The following is a 19,460-nucleotide window of genomic DNA, read 5'->3' as shown; positions in this document are numbered from 1 at the left end:
ATTTTTTTTGTACATTCATTAGGTAGGTCTGAGAATCGGCCAACATTCATTTTCATACCACTAAATGGTTAGGGTGGTTCACTCAAAATTTAGTTTTAAAATTTTTTTTGGAACGATTTTTATGAAATTTCGAGTGCATATATGTTTTTTTTTTTCATAAAACTAAATTGTGCGCTGCAGTATTTAACATTCTGTAGGCACACCTCTTTTTTTGTGACGTGATAGGCACACGGGTGCGAATTTGGTTTATACTTTTTCATGTCGCTAGAACTTTTTTCGGTCACAATATTTTACAGAGAATCAAGTATGAAATTGATGTAGAATATTCCGAGGAATTCGAATATTGTATTTACAATTCCGAAAAAAAAATATTTTCATCCTTATAAAGAGACTTTTTTGTGACCACTTTTTTTCAAAAATCGTAATTTTTTTATTATTTTCCTGCCAAATTCGCACCCGTGTGTCGACAGAGGGTTAAATTACAAATTTTCGTCTTAGTAATTTAAATTTCTACACGATTTTGCTACTTGGTGCAAACGAAGCCAAAATCTGTAAAAAAGCAAATTTTAAGAGTGGAGGTATAACCAAAATGAGAGTATGCAGGTTTATAGTCTTATGCGTTATAATAACAAAACAGGCAGCTTTAAGTCACGGCTTTATATTGTTTTCACGGGGTTCAAAAAAGTTAGTTTTTCAACTTATATGAATAGGCTAAATTTGTACTATTTCATATTCTTAATACTGGAACTAATGCTCTGTCATTTTATTTGCCAACAATCTTAATAATGCCATCAGTGGAACTAAAAAAAAAACACATTCTTTTATTTATGAGGCCGGTTTGAAAAGTTCTCTGCGTGACCAATAAAACGCAATAAATTTTAAAACTTTTTTTTAATCCCTTTCTGCAAATTCTCTTCTTATGCCAATACACTCATTTCATGTGTTTTCTGGTGCTTGTATTTCCTTTTTATAGGCCGATTCCTCCAACTCTTCAAAAAACAGCTCCGACTCAGCAATCACCTCCTCTTTGGTGAAGAATTAGCGTCCAGAAATTTTTTTTTTTTAGTTTGGAAAGAGGTAGTTGTCTGCTGGTGCCAAATCAGCTGAATAAGGGGGTAGTTCGGTACTCCAAATCGAAGTAAATGGAGTTTAAATTCTCTCTAGAGATTTCAGCTCGATTGAATATTTGTTCTTTTTTAAGCAAACGCGGCAGCCACCTTGCCAAACGTTTTTTCGACCCCAATTGTTCGGTCAAAATGTGATAAAATCGCTCAGAAGAGATCCCCATGGTCTTGCTTATTTTTCGCAATTTTAACCTTCGGTCGTCTAAAACCATTTTATGGACTTTGTCGACGTTTTCTGAAGAGGTGGATGTTGTTGGCTTCCGCTTCTGGGATCATCTTCGACGCTCTGTCTGCCATGTTTAAATAAGGCTGCCAACTTTTGACCGTGGAATATGAAGGTGCATATTCCCCCAATGTCTAATAGAAGTCTTATTTAATTTGATTTGGCGTCATATTCTTTTTGGCCAAATTTTAATAACAACTTTAATTTAATTTTTTTTTTTTTATTTTCGTTATTAGCAAAAGATAAGTCAATTTTCAATTTTTATTCAGCATTCATTTTCACTTAAATCCAATTAACAAAAATTTTATATCATACAATGATATAATTAAATTATGAAAAAAGAATACTATAACAAGAAACAATCTATAACTAGTAAAGTTAGTGTTGATTGATCCAACAAATAATTTTTAACTGAGAATAACTGACATGGGGTACTATCAGCTTTTCTTATATATAAGTTTTAAAATTTTAAATTCAGAAGTGAGAAATAATTTACAATATTAAATTAGTTGATTTTTTGTAATTAATGTCGTTTTCGATTGGACGTCCAAAAGCGTTCGGAAGCGTTTGGAAGTCTTCTGAAACCGTTTTATTGAATTAAAAATGACAGCAAGAACGCTTCTCAGAAGAGAAATTCTCTTCTCGATTTAAAATCAGAATCAAATCCAGAAGCACTAATACATGAATATTTAAAAGTCAAAATAATCACTCAATCACTAATTTTTTTGGTTTTTCATTCAAAATGTTATTTTTATCTGTAATTAAACAAATAAATGCATTATATACTTACTTAAAATATTCTGCAAACCAACTGTCCCATTTATTAGCTGAATATTACCGTTTTTGAAAATTAATTTGTAATATTTCATTTGAAGGAAAAAAAAATTAATTTATATTTGACATTAAAAATTTCACAGAATAACTAACACAAACACAAAAAACAGAATTGAGTGGAAGTGATTCAAACTGTTTTATTGGATTTCAGAATGAGTGAATCCTTGAGTGATTCCAATCGAAAACGACATAAGTATTATTTTTATAAGTACAGGAGAATCTTTGTTGTGTGTGTTTTTATTTATTTATTTGTTTTTTTTTTTTTTTTCTTTTTGCAATTATTTGATTCTATAGGTCGTTTCAAATCTAAAGTCCCATGGAAAATTGAGCAAAAATAAAAAAAACTCATTCGCTTACTGGAAGGAAGCATTTATGAGACAGCTGAACTTTTTCTAAAATTACGATAAAATAATGAACAGTTCTTGATATCCCTATTTTAATTAACTGATCCGTCTGTGAGATTCACTGGGTAAGCCTCAGAAAGCGGATGCAAGTCTCCCGGGCTTGCATCACTCCATATCCGCGTGCAATACAAAAAAACATACAATTATTTAATTATTTATCATCTGAAGGCAGTTGGGATAACTTTGCCGAAGACATTGTTATAGGACTAGGTGAAGATGGACCAGAAATGTCCAGTTTATATGAAAGCAATTCATAAATTAAAATTCTATTCCCATCTTTTCATTTGTATAATTGGGTAAATATTTTATTTTTATTTTTCAATTATTTTGGAGTCGTCACCATAGAAATCATTAATAAACAAATTCAGATTTTTCGTTTGTTTATTTTTTTCTCTAGCATTTCTTTCATTCAAACAAGCATGATTTGTTATTATTTTTGAGTTGATTTGTCGCAATGAGCCAATAAAATTGAGTTTTTAGTTTATTTGCTCTCAATTTTATTGGAAGGGAGAAAATAAACTCAGAGTCAGGACTTTTGATTTGAAACGACCTATAGGACGTAACTCTAAATAGTAACTCAATATCATTAAGGTCAATAGTAAAAAGCCATGATCTGACGTTTTTTATAAATGAGTTAAAAATACCATTAGTTCTGATTGATAAGGGAAGCTTATTAAAAAGTTTAGCGGAAGTAGTTAGATAGAAGTTTGTGAAATGTGATCTGAGTGCCAAAGGAACATTGAAGAGTGCTAAATTATTAACTCGCAAGTTAAATATAGAAGAATTTCTAGACGGAACATTGCCACTTTGTATAAAAAATTCTCTCAAGACTTTGAAAACATATAGATGTCTAAGTGGCAGGATGCGAAGATCACAAAAAAGAGGCCAGCTATGTGTGAGTCGATTTCTACCGCAAATTGTTCGTATTATATGTTTCTGAGCAATTAAGAGGGACCCAAAAGTGTTCATGTAAACGCCCCCCTAGCTAACTATACCGTATTGTAGTTTTGAATTAACAAGTTCGTAATAAATCATAGACAAAACACTACGTGAACAGTAAGGTTTTATAAGATACATCTTACGAGTTACGAGTGTGAGGTAGGTTTTTACAGTTTCAATATGACACTTCCAGTTAAGTTTTTTGTCGATGTGTACACCTAAATATTTAAAAGAATCAACAGAATCGATTTTGAAACAGTTTTTTGAACAAAGATTGGAACCTTCAAAATTGCCTTTTCCACATATATGTAGCGGTAAACTAAATTTTTTACAATCATATGAATGATAGGAAACGTCGTAATCTTTAAAGGTGCATCCTGATATTTCAAAATTAATCATTTTAGTTTTTTTCACTCATTATTAACTTGTGAACTGCAAACCAGACTCTGAGCGTTTGAAGGTCCTCATTTATCCTAACTATGCACTCGAAAGGTGTTTTTTCCGTGTACGTGAAAGCTATGTCGTCAGCAAAAGCGATTTGTTTACCGTTAAATTTTTGATGAAATAAGGAGTTCATATAAATAAGAAACAATAATGGACCCAATACAGATTCCTGTGGAACACCATTCTGTATAACAAGCGATCTACTAAAAACTCCATTAACAAGTACCTTTTGCTTTCCACCTACCAAATAAGTTTTAAACCACTCATAAATGGAACCTCTAAAACCTGCATTATAAAGTTTGACTAATAGCAAATTATGGTCTACCATGAAGAACGCTTTGGTCATATCAATGAAAAGTGCCATGTTTGATTGATTTTGTTCAATACCATTGTATTAATTACAGCACATTTTAAAAATATGATCTTCAGTAGATTTACCGGATCTAAAGTTCAAACAAAAAATTGCACTGATAAAAATGTTTGACCAATTTTAATGAAACTTAACATACAATCATAATATATATTAGGCTATTTGCGTAATTAAAATTATTTTGTTTAAACAACACCATCTATGTTAGGCCGAGAACTTTTCAAACCACCCTCGTATAAAGACCTATATTTGATGTTGTGACCCGATTTTTTTTTTTTTTTTTTTTTTTTTTTTGAAAAGATTGACACACTCTAAAATTGGAAGTAAATAGCAGAAGAGGCTTAACGAAGTCGCCCGGGTCAGCTAGTACATTGTTATAAAGATAATGTTTAATACTTAGTTACAATAAAAAAGAACTTGCTAAATAATTTAAGGGGATTTTTCAATATTCATTATTTAGATAAGAAAAGAAATTTTTTTTAAAGTGTCTATGTTCAAATGCTCGCCTGATAGAAAATGGAATATTATTCCACAGGGAAATAGAGTGGACGAAAAACTGTCTTGCAGATATTAAACATGAATACAAACTTGGTATAATTGAAAGATTTCGTGTAGACCGCGAGAAGGATAACTTTTCATATAAATACTCAGGACTCTTGGTAATAATAAGCTTGATTAGAAGTTTTAGTGTTCGGAATTTCAAAAATATTTCAAGTGTGCAACCTAGAATACGATTAACATAACTTGAGACGTGATCATACCTACGTAGGTTGAAAACATACCGCGTTGCCGAATTAAAAGCTACTTTAAGTTTTCTTTGAGACTCAGAGTCCAAATTAGCAAAAATTTCATATCCGTAAGATATAATAGTGCCTTGACGAGTTTAATTTTAACTGGTGTTGGCAAATACTCCCTACTGATGGAAAGACTCCGTAAAGATCCATATACGTTTGAGACAATGTGGTTATGTGATCGTTCCAGGACAAGTTGCTGTTAAAGATTACACCCAAATTTTTGACTTTTGTAACGATATCAAGTCGAGAGTTATTAAGTATGATAGGCGGCAAATCATCGTAGGAGTTTTGACGTTTGTGGATGGGTACATAAAAGAAATATAATTCAATTTTAAAGTTCAAGTGACCTCAACTTTAAAGTTGTCGGTTAACATCGGCCAAAATAAGGCGTACCTGGGCGAAATAAAAAAAATACATGTATACAAAAATTCAGCTTAATAAGTTCTCTGTGTACGCCCTTGGCCAAGACATTCGCAAAACAACTTAAACATAAAACCCTAAGCATATGGTAGACTTCCATATCCCAAAACCTTTTATCAACTTTTTTTTGGTGCAACTCTTTTATAAAAATTCAAAAACACAAAATTTTGTTTTTTGTTTATGAAAAATGCAATCAATATTTCAATTTCCCATTTTTCAAAAAAATTGCATGTATCTCAAACAATCTAAACAAGAAATTCCATTCCCAAATCCCTAGCAGCTGTTTGCTGTTATATAGTTTACGCTCCACCACGACAATATGACGATGACGTCGTGCACCTTTAAATAGAATTTCGCAAACTGATAACAAACAACAAAATAATATCCAACTGGAAAAAAAGAAAAGAAAGAAATTGAAATAAAATACATAAAAAACAAATTCTGCTTGAACGGAAGTTAAGTCTTGTTTTTGACTGTTCTAAGAAAATAAAAATGCACCCACTGGCAGCAGGTTATCTTATCTAAATCCACTCTCAAAACCTTGCCGTTTGCCGGTATTCAAAGCATCTTTAAGACAATTCTATCAAAATGAGTAATAATTTGTTTTTAAATTAAAGAAAAAATAGAAAAGAGACTTTGTCACCTCCTTCATCGCTTTTCATAGTAAAAAAAAAAAAGGGTGTATTCTAAAGTCGAGAAATAGGAAATAATATCAAAGCAACATTCGTTTTAAAGATAGTTGATGTACACTCACCAGGAGACTCTTTAGGCAAGCAGAGCAGGCAGCTGTCAACACGACGAGTTTGAAAAGCCTTTAACAAAATGAAATGTGTGTGTGTAAAAAGTGGGTGGGACACACTAAAGGGATTCCTGGGTTCTTCTGATTTCACTTGACAAAAAAATTGCTCACAGAAATGCTCACTCTTTTGGACACCGGGATCGCGCTTATCACAAACAAATCCAAAAACCTATTTTAACAATTTGTTTAAATTAGTTTTATTTTGTTTAAAATATTTGATTTTGCAAAAAAAAACTCACACACAACACAGAGAGAGGAGGAAGGAACGAAAAAAAGCCGATGATCGGGATGATTCTTGATGTATTCGACGTTTTTTTTTTTTTTCTTCTGATGAGAATTTATTGGTGAGAGAGGGAGGTTTTCTATTTCAATATTTCAAAGGTATTTTAGTTCACTTTTTAATATATTTATTTATCTTAATAATTGATAAATTAGATGTATATTTTATTGCCGCCCGTAAATTTTGATTTTGAAAATTGGATTTTTAACATAAAAAATATCGAGGATTTTATATTTTGCACTTGGTCAAGCAAAAAAAAGCAACTTTTTTTTAGGGTGGAAAAAAATCGAACGTTTGACAGTTTTGGAAAATGTACACAATGAAGCGTTCGGGAATCCGATGTGTGTGATGATGGAAAAATTGTAGTAGATGCGATGGTGGGTGATGAAAATGAATGCATTCAGCAGAGAATTTACATTATTTTTTTCTTTTTGATTTGAATCATTTGATTTAAGGTATAGTACATACTTGTGAAGCAAGTCGTGAATTTATAGAAATTTGTAAACTTTTTGTGTTCACTAGTGAATGTTGCTGTGAACGTTGGTGGAGAGTTTTGAATCGCTTTCACACAGATGTATTTATTAGAACTGTTCCATTGTAGGTGGTAGTTTACTACTAGTAAATGTTTTGGGTAATCTAGTACTCCCGACAAACAATTTTGGTTCTATAAAGCTTTACAGATGCAATTGTTGCAGGACTATCATCTACTCATGCTCTTCTTCCCGAGTAGATACGATTTGTATTGAATTCATTTAAAGTGCGTTCCATTTAAAATCGCTAGTAAAATACTAGTAGTACTTTGCCACCTCAAAAAGAAACACTGCTTTTTTTTAGCTGCATTCCTTTGGGAACTTTTATCGACTGCTTAAGCCTAGCACGCAGCTTAAGCGAAACGAAATATTCCATACAAAAATAGCATAACGAAATCTTTCGTTGTCGACTTTAGCAATGTTCCATTGGAGGTTCCATTGGAGGTGGTACTACTAGTAAATGTTTTGGTTAATCTAGTACTATCATCTACTCATGCTCTTCTTCATTTTGTCCCAACCTTGCGATACAAACCCGCACTTTGACCAACTATAAAATTTTATTTAATCAACTCACGGAATTGTTTTGTATATCATTTCTTAGATAATTTTATTGTTAATAAGTCTTACCTTTGTCATTTTTTGTTAAAATGAATAACAATGGAGCTATTCAATAAAAACGATACCAATCTCTTTTCCAAGATGGCGGCTGTTCCCAACCTCCAATTATCCCAACAAATTGACTTTTGTGATAAGGACAACCACCCGAACACATTTCATTAAAAAAATGTTGTCCCGCGAAAAATGCGATTTAAATTACTAATTTCCCTGGGCTATACGCAGATCGGGAAAAAACAAATTTTATCTCTACAATTTTAATCTCTACAAAAAGAATTTTAATCCCCCGCAAAATTTTAAAGTTGGAGTTTGGAGAAATTAAGTGAAGTGATAAAAGTTTATCAAATTAAATAACCTAAAATGAAACGACCCGAAATTTTTCGTCGGTCTCCACGAGGACAACGACAACGAAATGCTAGCGAAATCTCGACGGAAAAATATTCACAAATTGCAAAACATAAATAAAAACAAAAAAGAAACAGGCATCTCAGAAAGGCATTCAATGAAAAATGAACAACAAAATTGAAATATCATTTTGTCGTACACATTACACAATGTCCGTGGCAATTGCTTGTGTGCGAAAAGGAAGTGGAGACTTTTCAACTTAGCTGTGTCGAACAGCGTACTGCAGAACGAAAACTTGAACGAAATTTTTTCGTTGTGTCATTTTTGTATGGTATTTTTCGTTTCGCATCAGCAGCGTACTAAGGCTTAGCTTTAAGCTTAGTAAGCAGATCGAGCTATATTTTAGCTGTGTAATGCCGACTTTTCACGAGTCGATTTTAGCCGCACGATATGTCGGTCGATTAGGATTTTTCTATGGGGATTGTCACGTGTCGAAAAGCTTCTCCGCACGGCAAAAATCAACTCGTGAAAAGTCCCCATAAGGTTTTTATTTTGGATGTAGAGGTAAAACGATTCGTTTTTCTTCTATATTCAAGAGAATACCTACTTACAAGCACAGTACACATAACAAGGTAATATATTCCGAACGTTGTCAAAATTTGTTTGTCAAAAATGGGCACCAATCTGTCAGGTCGGCCTTTAATTTTTATATTTCAATCGCAGTAAACAGGTAAATTTGTTTTTGTTTTAATTTATAAAATGTCATTTAAAAATATTATAAATTGAAAAATAACAAATTTTCTTCGTGTTTCATCGCGGGAAATGGTAAAGTTTTGGACACGTTTTGGGCGCGTTTCTGACGCGTTTTGGATGCGTTTCAGACGCGTTTTGGACGCGTTTTGGACACGTTTTGGGCGCGTTTCTGACGCGTTTTGGATGCGTTTCAGACGCGTTTTGGACGCGTTTTGGACACGTTTTGGGCGCGTTTCAGATGCGTTTTGGACGCGTTTTGGACGCGTTTCGGACGCGTTTCAGATGCGTTATGGAAGCGTTTCAGACGCGTTTTGGACGCGTTTCTGACGCGTTTTGGATGCGTTTCAGACGCGTTTTGGACGCGTTTTGGACACGTTTTGGGCGCGTTTCAGATGCGTTTTGGACGCGTTTTGGACGCGTTTTGGACGCGTTTTGGACACGTTTTGGGCGCGTTTCAGATGCGTTTTGGACGCGTTTTGGACGCGTTTCGGACGCGTTTCAAACGCGTTTTGGACGCGTTTTGGACGCGTTTCAAATTCGTTTTGAAAGCGTTTCAGACGCGTTTTGGACGCGTTTGAGACGCGTTTTGGACGCGTTTCAGACGCGTTTCAGATGCATTTTGGAAGCGTTTCAGACGCGTTTTGGACGCGTTTCGGACGCGTTTCAGATGCGTTTTGGAAGCGTTTCAGACGCGTTTTGGACGCGTTTCGGACGCGTTTCAGACGCTTTTCAGACGCGTTTTGGACGCGTTTCAGACGCGTTTAAGACGCTTTTCGGAACCGTTTCAGATGCGTTTTGGAAGCGTTTCAGACGCGTTTTGGACGCGTTTCTGACGCGTTTGGATGCGTTTCAGACGCGTTTTGGACGCGTTTTGGACACGTTTTGAGCGCGTTTCTGACACGTTTTGGATGCGTTTCAGACGCGTTTTGGACGCGTTTTGGACACGTTTTGGGCGCGTTTCAGATGCGTTTTGGACGCGTTTTGGACGCGTTTTGGACGCGTTTTGGACACGTTTTGGGCGCGTTTCAGATGCGTTTTGGACGCGTTTTGGACGCGTTTCATACGCGTTTCAGACGCGTTTCGGACGCGTTTCAGAAGCGTTTCAGACGCGTTTCGGACGCGTTTCAGACGCGTTTTGAACGCGTTTCAAACGCGTTTTGGACGTGTTTCGGACGCTTTTCCGAAGAGTTTCAGACGCGTTTCGGACGCGTTTCAGACGCGTTTCAGACGGGTTTTGGACGCGTTTCGGACGCGTTTCAGACGCGTTTTGGACGCGTTTCAAATTCGTTTTGAAAGCGTTTCAGAAGCGTTTTGGACGCGTTTCGGACGCGTTTCAGATGCGTTTTGGAAGCGTTTCAGACGCGTTTTGGACGCGTTTCGGACTCGTTTCAGACGCGTTTCAGACGCGTTTCGGACGCGTTTCAGATGCGTTTTGGAAGCGTTTCAGACGCGTTTTGGACGCGTTTCGGAAGCGTTTCAGACGCGTTTTGGACGCGTTTTGGACACGTTTTGGGCGCGTTTCAGATGCGTTTTGGACGCGTTTTGGACGCGTTTTGGACACGTTTTGGGCGCGTTTCAGATGCATTTTGGACGCGTTTTGGACGCGTTTTGGACGCGTTTCGGACGCGTTTCAGACGCGTTTCGGACGCGTTTCAGACGCGTTTCAGACGCGTTTCAGACGCGTTTCAGACGCGTTTTGAACGCGTTTCAAACGCGTTTTGGACGCGTTTTGGACGTGTTTCGGACGCTTTTCCGACGAGTTTCAGACGCGTTTTGGACGCGTTTCGGACGCGTTTCAGACGCGTTTTGGACGCGTTTCAAATTCGTTTTGAAAGCGTTTCAGACGCGTTTTGGACGCGTTTCGGACGCGTTTCAGATGCGTTTTGGAAGCGTTTCAGACGCGTTTTGGACGCGTTTCAGACGCGTTTTGGACGCGTTTCGGACGCGTTTCAGATGCGTTTTGGAAGCGTTTCAGACGCGTTTTGGACGCGTTTCGGACGCGTTTCAGACGCGTTTCAGACTCGTTTCGGACGCGTTTCAGATGCGTTTTGGAAGCGTTTCAGACGCGTTTTTGACGCGTTTCAAATTCGTTTTAAAAGCGTTTCAGACGCGTTTTGGACGCGTTTCGGACGCGTTTCAGATGCGTTTTGGAAGCGTTTCAGACGCGTTTTGGACGCGTTTCAGACGCGTTTTGGACGCGTTTCGGACGCGTTTCAGATGCGTTTTGGAAGCGTTTCAGACGCGTTTCGGACGCATTTCAGACGCGTTTCAGATGCGTTTTGGAAGCGTTTCAGACGCGTTTTGGACGCGTTTTAAATTCGTTTTGAAAGCGTTTCAGACGCGTTTTGGACGCGTTTCGGACGCGTTTCAGATGCGTTTTGGAAGCGTTTCAGACGCGTTTTGGACGCGTTTCAGACACGTTTTGGACGCGATTTGGGCGCGTTTCAGATGCGTTTTGGACGCGTTTCATATGCGTTTCTAATGCGTTTTGGAAGCGTTTTGGACGCGTTTCAGACTTGTTTTGGACGCATTTCGGACGCGTTTTAGACGCGTTTTGGACGCATTTTGGGCGTTTTTCAGATGCGTTTTGGACGCGTTTCAGACGCGTTTTGGACGCGTTTCGGACCCGTTTCAGACAAGTTTTGGATGTGTTTCGGACGCGTTTCGAACGCGTTTCAAACGCGTTTTGGACGCGTTTTGAAATATAACCGTTTTAAAAAAAAATTGTTTCTGCATTTTATAATATTTCATGAACAAAGGCTAATAGAATTTTTCTGACTGTGGATTCGAATTCAGCAACCAAAAAACCTTCAGAAAAGTATATTTTGGTTTTTGTGACAAAAAAGTTTAATTTGGCGTTTTGGACACGTTAAAGGCGCGTTTCAGACGCGTTTCAGACGTGTTTTGGACGCATTTCAGATGCGTTTCAGATGCGTTTTGGACGCGTTTCAGACGCGTTTCGGACGCGTTTCAGACGCGTTTTAGACGCGTTTCAGACGCGATTCGGAAGCGTTTCAGACGCGTTCAGACGCGTTTCAGACGCGTTTTGGATGCGTTTTAGACTCGTTTCGGACGCGTTTTAGACGCGTTTTGGACGCGTTTCAGGCGCGTTTTGGACGCGTTTTGGACGCGTTTTGGATGCGTTTCAGACGCGTTTCAGACGCGTGTAGGACGCGTTTCAGACGCGTGTAGGACGCGTTTCAGACGCGTTTTGGACGCGTTTGGGACGCGTTTCAGACGCGTTTTGGACGCGTTTCCGACGCGTTTCGGACGCGTTTTGGACGCGTTTGGGACGCGTTTCAGACGCGTTTGGGACGCGTTTCAGACGCGTCTAGACGCATTTCAGACACGTTTTGGACGCGTTTCAGACTAGAGATGGGTAGTTCCGGAGCCAAAAAGTTCCTGAAACTCGTTCCTCACTCGGAACTAGTTGCACTCGTTCCGCAAAATTAATTTAAACAGTTCCATCGTTCAGACACAGCCACACTCAAAAGAAAGAAAGAAGAAGAGGAACAAGAAACAAAATGAAAGCGAATATATCTCTGTCTCTGTTTGAAATACACAATACACACACACATGGATGCGAACGAGTTGAGCGCCAAAAATTCACAAACCAAAACCACAACTACTTTCTTATGAATCGTGCTCACGGACATGGAACTACATTAATTTACTCTTTTATCATACATTTTGGCGACCGTGACAGGACGGGTAGTTCTGAATTTATTCAAATCATCAAGTGTGTGTTAAAAGACCGAGAATTATAATCAAATTAAAACATTATCAAAATACAAACCATTAGTGTCATTAGTGTGTTTAATTAACAAATTACAACAAATTACAACAAGTGTGATTAATTAACTACAACAAATTACAACAAGTGTGTTTAATTAACTACAACAAAAAATAACATAAGAAAGCAAGTATGTCTAAAACTCTAGAAGAATTGACAACACTGCAAGACCAAATTGGAGAAGAGGTCTGCATCCTTTACCGAAACTACAAAAAGGATGGGAATGATCGAAAAACCCTTGCAAAACTGCAAGAAAGAAAGGAAAAATTGGAGTATTTCGATAAAAACGACAGTGACATACGAGATAAATTCCCAGAAGCGCTTCAACATGCGTACTTCACGAAGTCGTACTAAGAAGAAATTCGTAAGGTCTACGAGGCCATGAAGCTGGACATTAAGAATCGGTTGGCCAATTTCCAAGGAAAAAATGTAGCAGACCAGATCCAGTTGCAGCCACCAGCAGCATCCCAATCAGGATCATCGGTCAACCCAGGATCTACAAGGAAAACTGATATAAGTCCAAAGGAAATAAAAGAAAGTATTCAGCTTAATCAGAGAAGTACTTTCTCTTTAAAGAAGAAATTTAAAGTACTCTCAAACTACTTTAAAATATCGTTGGATAATTGTTCACCAGAACTAAAACAGAGTCAGCCGCAGATGTTTAAGGTCAAAGTCAACAACATAAGAGAGAACTTTGACCAAATTAAGAACACATATAACCGTCTGGATGAAGAGCTGGAAGAGGAAGATATCGAGACATACTTTCATCTGCAACAGCAATACGAAGAATTGTTGCTTGGAGTAACAACTCCATCAACAAATGACTGCCCTTCAAAGGAACCATCCGCGGTAACTTCATTGAAATTACCTAAAATAGAGTTGCCAAATTTGATGGGAGTTACTTAAAGTGGCGTCAATTTTATGACTTATTTAAGCCAATGATACTTGAGCAACCTATATCATTGGCACAAAAATGTTATTTCTTACGCGCTAATCTGACAGGAGAAGCACTGAATTTAATTCAAGGATTTCCGGCCACAGAGTGCAATTTTATAATTTCGATGAGCTTCTTTGTGACACACGCAGATATAATACTACGTTCCCGTGGGAATAGCAAAATCGACGAAATACGAAAGATCGTATTTCGTCTGGTGAACCTTTTAAATCAATCGTTCACACAGAAGCTCTCGTTACAGAAAAACGAAATACAGTACATAACGCTTATAAGAAACTCAAAAATGGCACAATATTTGTTTCTTATAACCGAGTGTTTCTTATATTCTTACAACGGATATAAGAAACAAGTTTCTTATACGGATATAAGAAACAAGTTTCTTATACAAATATACCTACCAAGAAGTACCACAAACTTGTCCTCGCCTAAATATTCAATCCATCAATCCAATTATATAACTTCATATATTATGTAGCTATTTTATATTTTTCACAGATTTCTTTTCTATTTTTTCCCGATTTAATTTATTCAAGGATTATTTGTATCAATTTAGTTTTAAGTGAAATATTAGCTGTGTTCCTTTGGCCTGAAGTATCTTCTGCTAAGTAGTTCTGTTTGTATTCTTGTATTCAACTTCATTTCATCAATAGAAAAAATGTCTTTGAATGGATTCAGATGTACTAAAAAGTACTTTGCTGAGCCCAAAGGAACACAGCCATTATTTCGCAACATTTTTAACAAAGGTAAACACAGCAGAGATATAAAGAACACAAACACAACAAATAACAAATTGAACACTGAACTGAAATTGGGCACGTTCAAACACCTATCGGATAGGCTATCTGGGATACCCGTATCTCGAATATCTTTTTGGACGAAAAGCTATCCAGATAGCTTGCCAAAGCAGCAACAAAAAAATATGAAAAAAGAAAATTGATTCTTTTGAGCAAATTCTTTTTTTTTATTGTTACATGGTACTTGCACAATCGATTTAACTATATTTCTTGCAAATTTATTTTATTTTCAAGCTGAATAGTCGCGCAAAAAGTAATCAAAATAAAAAAAGGCAAAGTGTTTATCAGCTGATCAATCGGATACGTGAGGTATACCAGAAATCTCGGATACCTTCAGATTATTTTTTGACAGAAAATGGTTCGTTTCTTTGCTAATTTTTAACATTGTTTACAACAACAAAAAGCTATCCGATAGCTTTATGTTAACTGTTTGAACGTGCCCATTCTTTTCAAATAATTTCAAATAATTTCAAACTCAAATGACATTTGCACAGGTTGCTTTGAATTTTTCTTAAGGGTTCATGTTTTTTTAGTTTCGTGATTTTTTTGAAAGTTTCTTAAATCCAACCAACTTTATGTGTGAGCAATAAAGTTCGTGGTTTGAAAAATGTTTCTTTTATCAGTGTTTTTCTTATAAACGTGTTTCTTATAAACACATAATTCAACATTAAAATATATGGTAAGGTACACGGTGCTTTTGTTCGAGTTTCTTTTAAGCGAGGTTTTCTTATAAGCGTGTTTCTTATAAGCGATAAATACTGTATTTGCAAATTAATTAAATAACGTACAAACGTTTATAAGTTTGTACAGTTCCAGTTCCATGTCTTCCATCAGGAAAAAATATTCAAATTCATACTATTTCTTATTTTGATGCATTTTCCTGAAAAAACTCAAATTCTAGATAGTTCCGCGGAACTAGTTCCAGGAACTAGTTCCGACCGAAAAAACAACCGTTCCATGTTCGTTCTGGCTTTGGAACTGTTTTGCGGATCTCTGTTTTGAGTATTTTGCCTTGGATATAATAATAATAAAATCAAAATTGAAACTTTTTCGTATGATTTCTCTTTCCAGTTGATGAAACCGTAATGCCGACCTATAACGAGTTGATTTTTGCCGTGCGGCGAAGCTTTTTGGCGTCAGTCGAGTCGTGTGAACGTAAGCTGCACGCGACTTAAGTGACAATCCATATACTAGAGTCCTAGTCGACTTAAGCCGTGAGACATATCAAGTGGTTAAAATCGACTCGTGAAAAGTCGGCATAGGTATACCTACTTATACCTTTTGAATCTAAGATATTTTCTAATAACTTATCGTTAATAAAAATTATCTGTGAACCATCAAGTTGCTAAAATTTTTTTGTTGATATAATAATATCAATATAATAATAACAATATTTATTATAGTTATTTCAAAACTTTTAGTTTACATTTATAAAATGACATGATAAGACACCAGATTATATCCGATTAGTCTCTAGTAAGTTACCTGCACAAATTTCTAACCAAACTTAAAAATAGCTTATGATATTGAAAAAGCATCGGAAAAGGGCCCAAGAATTATTTTGCCTAGAGGCCCATGACATGGTTAATCCGGCACTGGGTACATACTCTACAAGTTACACAATCTTAAATTGAAAAACTTGAAAAATACCTCAAAAAACCTGTGGAGATCTGTTGCCACCAGTGTAGGAAGTACCGTAATCTCAGTTCAAAATTTCGACCTTGGTTGGTTTTTTGTAGAAGTATGATTGAAGCGTCATATAAAAGGTGAAATAATAAGCTTTTAGATGGCATAGAATTTATTGCTCACATGATTTTTTTTTTAATATACAGCAAGTTCGTACGACCAAGTCGGGCATTTAATTTATAAAAAAGCTCATTTTTTTACAAAAACAACTGCCCTATCAAAAGCATATTTTTACTTTTGAACTTTTTCAAAACGTGGCTTAATGATTTTTATTTTAAATCTTTTTGCTAGAAGAAATTTGTATAGAATAAAAAAAATATAATAATAAAATATAAATATAATAAATAAATAAATATAATAAATAAACTTATTCATGAAATTAAATTCAAATAATTTTGTTATAATTTTTTTACATAAAAGCTTTTAAAAAGCTGTGTAGTTGTGAATTGTATTTCAAATCATCATCGTTGGAGATTTTAAGGTGCTTTCTCTAGAAACTTGGCCCAAAATACCCATATTGTGAACTTTTCAGGCTTTTGTTAAGTTATTAAACTTGTCTTTTAGTCCAGTTATAACCAGTTTAAAATTCGTTAGTTCGTATTTTTATTAATGACAATGAGTATCAATAAAAATATTCTGTATATTTTTTAGATGTATTGTAATTTTTAAAATTGATTTTTATAACATTTAGGGCCAATTTTTCAATAGTCAGTTAAACAGTCAGTTAGTACTTATTCCTAAGGATAGAGAAAAATCAATTTTTCAACAGGCAGATATAGCTTATTCCTAAGAATAAAACTATCTGCTTCTTTCAGAGACGAATAAAAATTATTCTAAGGAATAATCTCAAACAAATTATGTGTCAGTTGTCAAAGCTGTTTTGAAAGAATTTTGAAAAAAATACAGTGGAACACAAGAAAACAAAAACAATCATGAATAAAAATGACGTTTAATTTTAAATATTTTTGAATTTGACAATTTTTTTTTGTTATTCTGTAGAATAAATTATTCTTGATTGAAAAATTCAATGTTTTTATCTGATTGTTTATGAGCCTAATAACTTTATTCGTTGAACTGTTAACTGACTGTTTATTAGAAGATTGAAAAATTGGCTCTTAATAAAACAAAATTTTAATAGATTTTATTAGTTTATTTTTTATGTTCGTATATATATATTTCAAATTTGTTTTCTTAATTTATATTATTCTTAAATATTAAAATTATTACACTTGTTTTTATTAGTTTTGCTTAAAATATAACTTATATATTCTTTTTCTTGTTTTAATATACGCACTTTCGAAAATTGTTGTTAAAAAAAATAAAACAAAGAAAAGAGCTAACAATTTTAATCAACAAATTGTATAGGTTTTTTTGTAAAATATTTTTTGTTGAATTTTTAAAATTAATTTTTTAATAATAAAAAAATAAAAATAATAATAAATAAAAATTCTCAAAAATTCCGAAAAGCCACTTATGTTTAAGAATCTTGAGAAAATTTGACAAAACACAAAATGCAGGGAAGAAACATTAAAAACGATTTTTTGAAAAAAAAAATATAATTTTGTATAGTTGTTGATTTTATTTATAACAAGAAAACAAATTCTAAATAAGAAAATCACTTTGAATTGGATTTTTTTTTTCAAATATATTTGCAATAAAATTCTACTTTTGGGATTTGAGAATAAAATGTATCCTTTTTCGTGTTATTTGTTTTGATGTTTCAATTTCTACAGTCTCTATTAAATTTTTACGTTTATAGATGAATAAATGATTTATTTATTTTTTTTTTCCATTCACATTTATAGTAATAAATATTTTTTTTTTTTAACTATATCAAACTACAGTCACAATATATTGTATAGGCGTCATCTAAATTTTTCAAGTTTAGGCTTGATTTTTTTTTTTATTTTTATAATCACTTTGTTAATTTTGTTTTGTTTGTCTTTATATTTTTTTTTTTTAAATTAACACGCTCAGAGGAAACTTTTTATTTTATTTTTATTTATTTTAACACTTAGCAAAACAAGTGTTTTCTTATAAAACATTCAGATTTAAGATGATTTATTTTGATTTTATATTTTTTTATTTTATTTATGGTTTTGAAAATTAAAACTTGCTCTATAAAGTAAAATATATATTTTTTTATAAGTTAAAATTGAATATGTATCTGAAAAATAAGATTGAAGAATATTTTCATTTATTTTAGAAACGTACAGTTTAAGAAATGCAATTTGCAATTATATAAACTTTGTAAAACCAAAAATAAAATATAATAAAAGGGAGGTTTACACATTTTCACTATAAGCATTAATACAAGAATAGAACGATAAACCTGTGGCCTGTTTCACAACAAACTACATCACTCAAAACAGCTTTTCATGCTCCTTATTGGGCTTCTCGGAACCTTTTTTAGAACATTTTCTCTATTTAAATCCCGAGGTTAAATCGGACTCAACTTCTGATTTTCAAGTCATAGATGTAATTGATGTAGTTGATGCAAAAAAGCTTTGAAATAGGTCCCTAGTGGAGATTAGTAGTCATGAGAAAATAAAAAAAGAAAAACGAACGGAAATATTAGTATTAACACTTTTGGAACAAGCAAAACCAACGATATTTGTATTTAGTTGGACACAGAGCAGTTCAAAACCGGATTCTCAGACCAGCAGATGTACATTTTAATAGCGTTTTAACCGTTTCACAGTTTGAATCAGTCATAGTTGACTCTGGCTTATTTTGGTCGTTTTATATTTTTTTAAAATTCATCCATACCTAAGATCAATTGTTCTTTCTTAAACCAAAATATCTCCGATTGTGAATATGACTATAAGACAATTTTCAAAGCAGAAAATCAAAAAAAGACTCAATCTTGTGGTTTCATTCCGCTGATCACAAAAGCCAAATTAAGCAGTGGATACTTGTATACTTTTTAGCACAAAACAATAATGTGTGCTAGCACTTCGATTTGTCCAAACAGTGAACAAAATAATTGAACAGTTCTCAGTTCAAACAATGATGATTTCCTGTCGTAAGTAATCGGAAGAAAGAAAAAGAACAAGCTTCTCAACAAAAAAAAAAATCAGATATGCAAGAGAATATCAAATGAAACAAATTTTGGGAGTAAGATGACGAATCCTACTGTAGTAGAATCCTGTAAGTGCCCTTCGTCTTTAGGTGCAACTAAATTCGATTACGCCTGTTTGCATTTTTTCTTTTTTTAATGGAATCTTGTTCACATGGAATCCGCATGGATGATTTTATTTCTTTTCAGTTGGAAAAGTAAAGTGCATGTAGCACGCGAAAATTTTGGAAAACTAATCCTCATTTAGTTTGTATAAGAAAAATTATTTTTTTTTGTAAA

The 19,460-nt window shown here is 34.3% G+C and overlaps 1 protein-coding gene across 1 annotated transcript in view; it reads right to left on the bottom strand.

Moving 5' to 3' along the window:
* The window catches only part of LOC129906785 (G protein alpha o subunit), a 196,810-nt gene extending 189,881 nt beyond the window's left edge, over nt 1-6,929 (bottom strand). The window contains exons 1-2 of the mRNA XM_055982706.1: nt 6,593-6,929; nt 6,307-6,520 (exon numbers count right to left, since the gene is read on the bottom strand). The gene's annotated coding sequence lies outside the window, so the exon portion shown is untranslated. The remainder of the gene's footprint in view (nt 1-6,306; nt 6,521-6,592) is intronic.
* Between the last annotated feature and the right edge of the window lie 12,531 nt (nt 6,930-19,460).

The sequence above is a fragment of the Episyrphus balteatus genome, chromosome 1, assembly GCF_945859705.1.
Source record: "Episyrphus balteatus chromosome 1, idEpiBalt1.1, whole genome shotgun sequence".
In the NCBI taxonomy this organism is placed as follows: Eukaryota; Metazoa; Arthropoda; class Insecta; order Diptera; family Syrphidae; genus Episyrphus; species Episyrphus balteatus.
The sequence above is the reverse complement of the archived record's forward strand: the minus strand, read 5'-3'. Positions and strand labels throughout refer to the sequence as shown.